This window comes from Apodemus sylvaticus, chromosome 2 (genome assembly GCF_947179515.1).
Source record: "Apodemus sylvaticus chromosome 2, mApoSyl1.1, whole genome shotgun sequence".
NCBI lineage: Eukaryota > Metazoa > Chordata > Mammalia > Rodentia > Muridae > Apodemus > Apodemus sylvaticus.
Window position 1 is genome coordinate 96384629 of NC_067473.1, and position 6841 is coordinate 96391469.

A 6841-nucleotide genomic window follows, 5' to 3' on the forward strand; every position below is an offset into this window, starting at 1 on the left:
TTGGTGACTGTATATGGGATGGATCGCCAGCTGGGGCAGTCTCTGGATATCCTTTCCTACTGTCTCTTCTCTATACTTTATCTCCATATTTCTTCCTGTGAGTATTTTCACCTTTCAAAGGAGCACTGAAGCATCTACACATTGGTCTTCCTTCTTGAGCTTCTTATGGTCTGTGAATTGTATCTTGACATTCTGAGCTTTTTGGCTAATATCTACTTATCAGTAAGTACATATAATTCATGTTCTTTTCTGACTGGGTAACCTCATCTGCATGATATTTTCTTTTCTTTTCTTTTCTTTTCTTTTTTTTTTTTTGAGGTTCAACAACCTTGTTTCACAGATCATCTCTTCCGACACAGGTTTCTTTGTAAGTACAGCGATAAACAATACAAAGTTGTTGATTTTTCTAAAGCAGTGTTGCATAAAATATCCTTTGCTGGGAGTGATGGTACATGTGTTTAATCCATGCACACTGACACAGATCTTCAAGTTCAGGTCTACAAATCAAGTTCTAGGCCAATGAGGGCTACATAAAATAAATACATACATACATATATTTAAAAAAAACATGGAAAATATTTACTAGGCACTTCTGTGTCAGTGCCAATTAAAAGTTAGAAAGACCACTGTTTGGAGTGGAATTGAACAAGTTAACATTGAAATTTATATCAGTGATTTTATTTTTTTGTGTGTATTTTTTTAACCAAGCAGTACGTAGTAAAACAATGCCTTCACATTATAGCTAAGTCTTAATATATTGAATAATGTAAAAATAAAAAGATGAATTAAGATGAGCAGAGTGAATCTGCAGCTAGCCAAGTGGGGTGGTAGGGTTGAGGAAGCAAAATGGTTACTATAGTATGTATGAACTCACACTACTGTAGGGTTCATTATTTTGAGTAATTTTTTTGTATTTGAAATTTTTTGAGAGAGAGAGAGAGAGAGAGAGAGAGAGAGAGTCAATCTGTCTGTCTACTATGTTGCCCTGTCTGGCTTGGAACTCTCTATGTATACCAGATGGTAAGAGATCTGCCACTTGAGTGCTGGGATTAAAGTTGTATAAATATACATGTCTTTCTCCTGTAACTTAGCACATATCTTAAAATTAGCTTTAAGACCCCTGATAATTACAGCCTGGGATGTTACAAGGCCTCTAGAGCTCAAGAGTTCCTTTATCCTAAGGTTGCAGGGCAAAGTCTAACAAAATCCAGGCTAGTCCCAGCCTACTATGTAGCCAGCCAATAAAGACCCTCAACTTGTTTTGTTTTTACCTTTTCCTTCCCCCATTTCCTTTCTCACTCTTGTTTCAACCTGCTTGCTCTAGCCCATAGGTTGTTTCTCAGTCCAAATGGTTATGAGCCATCATGTGATTGCTGGGATTTGAACTCATGACATCCAGAAGAGAAGTCGATGCACTTAACCACTGAGCCATCTCACCAACCTAGACCCTCAACTTGATCTCTATTTCCCCTAAGTACTACGACTATTCACGTGTGCCACCTCATCTGTTTTTCATTTTTGGAAATAAAAGGCAGACTACTTAAAGGCAGATTTGAAATAAAAATTTTGAAGAAAGGTAGGAGATTCCACATCTGATATGTAGAGAATGGAAAAAGATAATAGACATTAGATTTCTAGGTAAGGAATCTCCTTTTCTGCTAGGAAAGGAAGAAGACACAATACAGGTTACCCAGGATAAGAGGTTGCTTGACAAGGCATCAGTGGCTACAGCAGCAGACAGGAAAACATTCCATAACAGTATTGACTGGCACAGGAAGCAATAGGCTGAAGCAAGATAATGAGGTCAACCATAGTTTAGAAAACAAAGCCAGAATTCATCTCAAGGAAATAAAATAAAAAGTGTTTTGCTGAGTCAAGAGATTTATGGCAATTCTTACAGATTTGATATAAAAAAACTAATGCTTTTCTGAAGCTGAATAAATTAGAAAACTTATATTGTTTTAAAAGTATGACTCTGACACAACAAAATCCAACATTTCTCTAAGAGGATATCTCAAGACATTCTCAGGCAGGAAAAGCATTACTGTAGCATAAATATAAACAAATGAAGGCTTTTTATTAGATGAACTCAGCTACTCATGTTCTGGGGCTCTTCAGATAATTCTTCTTCTTTTTTTTATAATATGCCTTGTTGTTTTGCTTACATGTATGTCTGTGTGATAAATAGTATTAAGTCCTCTGAAACTGGAGTTACAGATAGTTGTGAATTGCCATGTGGTTGCTAGGAATTGAATCAGGGTGCTCTGGAAGAGCAGCCAGTATTCTTAACCTCTGAGCTACATCTCCACCCTCCTGGGTCTCTTCTGATTTAACATTTCGGACCATAGACCAGATAAATAGTGAGATTTTGATCACTGAATAGACAAAATGACTCTAAAAAGGTCCTCAATTCACTGCTAAGCATTCCTGTTACCAACAAAGTCAAGAAAAGAATGACAGAAGAATCATGAATTAGCACCAGGCCAAAATCAATTTAATTAGGCAAGGAAATAAATTGACTTACACAGTCTTTGCCAGGCATGGTAGGACACACATTTGATCCTAGCACTCAAAGAGGCAGAAGCCAGGCTGATGGACCCTTGAGTTCTAGTTCAGCTAGAACTGCATAGTGAGACCTGTCTCAAGAAATAAAAAAAAATCATTAATTCTTTTTATTTTCTTTTGATGCAATGTCCCCTATAGTTCAGACTTGCCTCAAACTTACATATAGCTGATTATAACCTTAAATTTCTGATGTTCCTGACTCTACCTATAGAATGCTGGCATTACTTGTGTACTCAACAACTACCTTTTCTATTATTTTCTTCCTTAAAAAGAAACATTATACACATATACTAATCAGTTTGAGGCAAAAAATGTTACAAGAAAAAACACAAACAAACCATAAAAAAATGGCACCAGGTTGTAAATTGAACTTCATTAAGTGGAGCCTCTTTTGTCAAAAGGGCCAATCTGTGGGGTGTACAAACTAGAAACAAGCAAGCTGATTGAAAGAGTGCCTGTGCATTCATTCTGTCTTTTCAGACTTTGATACAGGCCTTCAGAGAAAAACCTGAGGTACTCTTGGTATCGTCATTTAGGGAAAAACAACAGTCAGTTCTTTGGTCTTCTTAGCCAGCTAACAAGAGACTTTTCTAAGAAATCCCTGTTTTGAATTGTCATCGATGAACTGGCAACCCTCCATGTCATATAGTTAGAAAGCAGATAGTTTCTTGGAAGATAAGTCTTTTTTTTCCATTTGTTTGGTTTGTTTGTTTGTTTGTTTGTTTGTTTTGATTTGTTTTTTTCGAGACAGGGTTTCTCTGTATAGCCCTGGCTGTCCTGGAACTCACTCTGTAGACCAGGCTGGCCTCGAACTCAGAAATCCACTGGACTCTGCCTCCCAGAGTGCTGGGATTACAGGCGTGCTCCACCGCTGCCCTGCAAGATAAGTCTTTTTTATTGACAAGTCCAGAACGTGTGGGGTACTAGGAAGAGCTTGTCACACTTAAGTGTCTGACATTTATGACCCGTGTTACGTGACTCCTGATACTTTGAATTTTGTTCTTAAAAAATTAAAAAAAATATGTGTATGAATATTTTGTATGTTTGTATTCCTATATATTATGTGTGTACCTGGAGCCTTAAAAGTCTAGGAGATTATCTGGAGATGGAGTTATAGATGTTGGTGAACTTCACTTTGGGCCCTGGAAATTGAACCTGGGTTCTCAGGAAAAGCAGCTTTTTAATCACTGAGTCATCTCTCCAGCCCTCAATTTTGTACTTTTATGCAAAGGGATTTTGATAACACTTTTACACACATCACCCTAATTTACTCGATTATTGGAGATTAGAACTTGTAAAGATAAATGAGAAGAAGCCACTCCTCGTTTTCAACTCAAAGAAGCTATTGAGTCCTATCAAGAATGGCTAACATTATTCATTTTCTTCTGTGAACATCTTACTTAAATGCTTGACTAAAGCCACAAATGGAGGGTTCCAACCACAGGCCTCAATGTGTTTGTAGGCTTTAACTTCAAGCTCTCGAAGAGTGTATCGATTATATTCAAAAGAACCTACAGCCCCCAGGTACTGCACACAGTACTTTTTAATATCTATATGTTCTGTTCTCTGGCACAGGATGTTCTGTACCTGGATGCTTTCTGGCCTTGACCAAATGGCATGAATAGTGGGGAATGAGAACTTTCCTTCTGTCAAGTCTTCACAGAAGCTTTTGTTTTTGCTGTGTTTTTTGGAGTGTACATTGACGTAATCATCTCTAATCTGGAAAATGAGCCCACATGTGTCGATCAGTGGCTTTAGATCTTCTTTGTAATCAGAGAACAACTGCATGAGTTCTACTGTGAAACCAAACTAACCACCTGTCTTCTGCGACACCATGGCTTTATATTCTTCTTCAGTCAGACAGGTGTACATGTCCCTCCAGAAAATATCAAGGCCTTGTCCTTGATGAAGTTCCAAAAGCTGGCGTGTGAAAACCTTCACTGCATCTGGGTGATCAAGTGTTAAGACTTTTTCAAGGCTAAGGAAGTAGACATAATTAGCAGAATTAATGTCAGATGGGATACCATAGATGCTGTGAGCCACTGGAAAACCACATCCGAGTTTTGAACTGTCTTCAATATCATCAATGAGTAAACCGGCATTACGCAACATTTTAGTCACTTCAATGATAATAATAAGTTGTCTTCTGGAACTTTCAGCCAGTGATTAAATGCCTGTGAAAGTTTGATTCTCACCTGTTTACCTGGTAATTGAAGTAAGTACTTATAAGGCTCTAGAAGAATTATTTCAGCTTTCTCTTTAGTTTTCTCCATGTTTTATAAATTTCAAAGTTGACGGTTCCATGATGATCTCAGACTTGAAGCCGCTGGTATGAGACTAGCAGTACCCACATCAACTTCTCAGTTTATTGTTCAGACTGCAGCACTTCCTGATGTTTCCTTGGAGCCCTCCCACTATTTCACACAGAAATCTCCACCCTCCTCAGCGGCCAGCAACACCACAATACTCAATGCAGAAAATACAATATCCCTATCCTGCATGATATTTTCTAATTCCATCCATTTACCTAAGAATTTCATGAAGTCTTTGTTTTTAGAACCTAAGTAGTACTTCACTGTTTAAATGTATCACATTTTCTGTATCCATTCTTCTGTTGAAGGACATCTGGGTTGTTTAATATAGTAAAAATGACCATCTTATCAAAAGCAGTCTACAGATTCAATGCAATGTCCATAAAAACCAAAATTCAATTATTCTTAGAGTTAGAAAGAGCAATTTACAAATTCATATGTAATAACAAAAAAAGCCCAGGATAATGAAAACTATTTTCAAAAATATAATAACTTCTAGGGGAATTGCCCTCCCTGAACTCAAGCTCTATTACAGAACAATGGTGATAAAAACTGCCTCGTATTTGTACAGAGACATGTGTGAAAGCACTAATTGGAAAGCTACTGTGGCCTTTAGTATAATTGACTGGTGCTGGGGGTAACATAATAAAATTTGCTTCTTTTTGCCAAACTGATTTCCAGAGTGGTTGTACCAGCTTGCAATCTCACCAATAACAATGAAGGAATGTTCCTTTTTCTCCGTATCCTCACTAGCATCTTCTGTTAACTGATTTTTTATCTTAGCCATTCTGACATGTATGAGGTGGAATCTTGGGGTTGCTTTGATCTGCATTTCCCTGATGACTAAGGTGAACATTTCTTTAGGTACTTATCAGCCATTCACTGGGGCAAAAGAAGGCAAGAAAGCATGTAGATAGTGAGTGAGAAGAATGTGAGGTAAATATGGAAAGCAGATGGAGAGAGAGAGAGAGAGAGAGAGAGAGAGAGAGAGAGAGAGAGAGAGAGAGAGAGAGAGAGAGAGAGAGAGAAAGAGAGAGAGAGACCATGAGAAGAGAATGTGAAGGGTGAGCATGTGAAGAGTGAGTGAAGAGAGAATGTGTGTGTGAGAAATGGAGTGTGTGTGTGTGTGTGTGTGTGTGTGTGTGTGTGTGTGTCAGAGAGGGAGAGAGAGACAGAGAGAAAGGAGAGTGCATGTGCTCTGTGGGTAAGACGTGTGTGAAGAATGTGTGTGAGAGTGAAAGGGGAATGCACAAAATTGTGTATGAGCATGAGAGTTCAAGTAAAGAAAAGCACACAGGAGAAAAGCAGAGTGTGCATGAGAATGCAGAGTGTGTTCAGCCTCAAGCTGAGAGCAAATGACAGAGAGAAAGAAAAAGAGAAAGAGAAAGGGAGAGGGAGGGAGGGAGAGAGAGAGAGAGAGAGAGAGAGAGAGAGAGAGAGAGAGAGAGAGAGAGAGAGAGCAGAGAGCGAGAGAGAAAAGAGAAAAACTTTAAGGCTTGAAAAATTGCCTGTCAGCTTGTACCAAAAAAGTAGTCTGTGTATATTTATTATGTACCTTCCAGATATTTCTGCTTCCATCTGAGAACTCTGGTCCTGTGTGGAAGCTGGATACCAACAGACCAAAAAACCAAAAAGTACTCATGGAGGGACACCTGACTCAGGCCACATATCTGGGAGAGAATGGCCTCTTTGTACATCAGTAGGAAGAAAGGCCCTAGGGGATGGGATAGAAGTTTTCTGAAGGCGAGACTTGGAAAGGGGAAAACATTTGAAATGTAAATAAAGAAAATATTCAGTAAAAAATACTTCCAGAGGAGTTATTAATGTGAAATTGTTATTTAAGAGGATGATTTTAGAAACAAAATACCCAGAGAACAATAGTGGTCTAAAGTGATCTACATGTTCTATCTGCCCTTCTCTCCCTATGTTCTTCATGATCTTAGAGAAGTTGGCTACCATTCCTC

General features: G+C 38.3%; 1 pseudogene; it reads right to left on the reverse strand.

Annotated features, from left to right (window-relative positions):
* Positions 1 to 3936: 3936 nt before the first annotated feature.
* LOC127678717 (geranylgeranyl pyrophosphate synthase-like) lies at positions 3937 to 4862 on the reverse strand (annotated as a pseudogene).
* Positions 4863 to 6841: the final 1979 nt, after the last annotated feature.